We start from the raw sequence: 2,687 nt of genomic DNA, 5'->3' as shown, positions 1-2,687 counted from the left end.
TCCCAAACCACACAGTGAGTTAGTGCTGGTGTCCAGAACAGAACAGAGTCCTGATCTTCCCATGGGCAAGTTTCTGTGCTTTTCCTAGAGATGATAGTCACTTCTCTGGAATCTGCTCTCTGCAGATGAGAATTCCCTTGGGTGTCCCTCATCCTGTTCCTAGAAACCCATGGAAATGGGAGTAGGAGACGTTTTTTCCTCTGGTCTCATTCTTTCTGGCTTCTGTCTCCTCACCGGGCTGCAAGGTAACGGGGATGAAGTTGAGTGAGATGAGCCTGGAAAGTGCAGGGTGAGATCCATCTTTATTTACAATGTTGATATTTTCTTCATCATGGATTTTTTTTAATTTCATTTTAAAAATATTGCACTAAAATATTATTTATCAGGATCACTGAGTGTTCATATTTTGCTCCCACAGTGAGTGCCTTTCTGGTCACATCCTTGACCTGCCCCACCCTCCCTTCCTCCCCTCTGACTACATCTCCAGTCAGGTCAGTTTTGCCACTTTGTAACCGTTTTCTGATGCATGGTCCACCTTCTGTAATACCGGAAGCATTCCTACTGATAACACAGATGGTGAGTAACATGAACAACGACCACCCAGGATCAGCTGATAGAGATCCAAGACAAAACGGGAGAATTCCTGACTTTGGTGAAAAGGATGCTGTGGTGAAGTGGAGCAGCATAGGCTTTGAAGTCAGAGGCACTGGGTTTCAGTCCTGATCACACCACTTAGCAGCTGTGTGATGAGCAATGACTGATTGTCTGTGATCTGAAAGCAATAGATACCCAGACATGAGCAGAGCCTGCTTCCTGTTCCTACAGCAGGCATGATCCAGATGGAGGATATTGTTTATTTTTCTGGGCCTTGTTTTCTATAACTGAAAGTGAAAATAGCATCATCTCACTGTGAGGATTAAATATGGCTCTTTACATGATATTGCCTAGCATAATATGGGTGCCCAGTTAAAATGTGCCTCCGTACAAATAAATGCAATCTTCACTGGAAAATTCTTGTTGACAGGAGTCATCACAATGCATAGTTACTCTTTCATTATTTAGATCCATCTTCATATAGCTACTTGAACTAATCTGAAAAGACCCAGAAAAAAATAATTATTGAAAACTTTTCAATGGATGCCTCAATATTTTAAAAAATTAAGGAGAAAGACATATTTCTTTCAGCTACACTCAAGGCCTTCAAATGTTCAGGTAGCAATTTTCATTCTGAGATGGCCTCTAATAAGTAATAGCTTTTCATAATCTCCTGCTCCTGAGTACAGGTAGAACCTGATTACCTCTAGCCAATAAAATGTGACAAATTGAGGACAGCCACTCCCATGACCATGGTATGCCACATAAGGCTCCAGCATAGCAAACTGGACTGAGAGATTCTCTTCCTGGCCTTGAAGACATGAGCTACTATGTTATGAGTCTTGTGAGAGAGTTAGGTGTTGGGGAACTCTGGGTGACCTCTACTTGTTGACAGCAACCCTGTCTGACAGCCAACAAGAAAGCAAGAACCTCAGTCCTAGAGCCACAAGGAGCTAAATTCTTCCAGTTATAGGAACTTAGACAAAAAGACTCTAAGCTCTAGAAGAAATACAACTCAGATAGTGCCTTGATTCCAGCCTTAGGACATCCTGAGCATAGGCCTAGCTAAGCTTTACTTGACTAAATTTACCTTGTTTCAAGACAATAACTTTATGGAAACGTGTTACACAGCAATATAAAATTATTAATAAGTGCTTGCTTTGGCAGCACATATACTAAAATTGGAATGATACAGAGATTAGCATGACCCCTGTGCAAGGATGACATGCAAATTCATGAAGCACTCCATACATTTTTTGCAATATATCCACCTGACAAAGGTCTAATACCCAGAATCTACAATAAACTTAAACAAATTTACAGGAAAAAAACAACCCCATCAAAAAGTGGGCAAGGGATATCAACAGATACTTCTCAAATTAAGACATTTACACAGCTAACAAACATATGCAGAAAAGCTCAACATCACTGATCAGAGAAATCCAAATTGAAACCACAATGGGATACTATTTCATGCCAGTCAGAATGGCGATTATTAAAAAGTCAGGAAACAATAGGTGCTGGCAAGGATGTGGAGAAATAGGAAGGCTTTTCCACTGTTGGTGGGAATATAAATTAGTTCAATCATTGTGGAAGATAGTGTGGCAATTCCTTGAGGATATAGAATCAGAAACACCATTTGACCCAGCAATCTTATTACTGCATGTACACCCAAAGGATTATAAATCATTCTACTATAAAGACACATGCACACATATGTTTGTTGCAGTACCATTTACAATGGCAAAGACATGGAACCAGCCCAAATGGCCATCAATGATAAACTGGATAAAGCAAATATGGTACATTATACCATGGAATACTATGCAGCCATAAAAAGAAATGAGATTATGTCCTTTGCAGGGACATAGATGAAGCTGGAAGCCATCATCCTTAGCAAACTAACACTGGAACAGAAAACCAAACACTGCATGTTCGCATTCATAAGTGAGAGCTGAACAGTGAGAATACATGGACACAGAGAGAGGAACAACACATACCAGGGCCTGTTGGGGAATGCGGGGTGAGAACTTAGAGAATTGGTCAATAGGTGCAGCAAACATCCATGGCACATGTATACCTTTGTAACAAAC

The 2,687-nt window shown here is 40.6% G+C and overlaps 1 non-coding gene across 1 annotated transcript; it reads left to right on the top strand.

The window, feature by feature from the left end:
• The first annotated feature begins 1,745 nt into the window (after window positions 1-1,745).
• Window positions 1,746-1,849, top strand: LOC119471036. Its single transcript, XR_005200026.1, has one exon. It is a non-coding gene; the product is annotated as a U6 spliceosomal RNA (small nuclear RNA).
• Window positions 1,850-2,687: the final 838 nt, after the last annotated feature.

The sequence above is a fragment of the Cebus imitator genome, unplaced genomic scaffold (assembly GCF_001604975.1).
Source record: "Cebus imitator isolate Cc_AM_T3 unplaced genomic scaffold, Cebus_imitator-1.0 Scaffold1, whole genome shotgun sequence".
Classification (NCBI taxonomy): domain Eukaryota; kingdom Metazoa; phylum Chordata; class Mammalia; order Primates; family Cebidae; genus Cebus; species Cebus imitator.
This window is presented reverse-complemented; position numbering and strand designations above follow the sequence as displayed.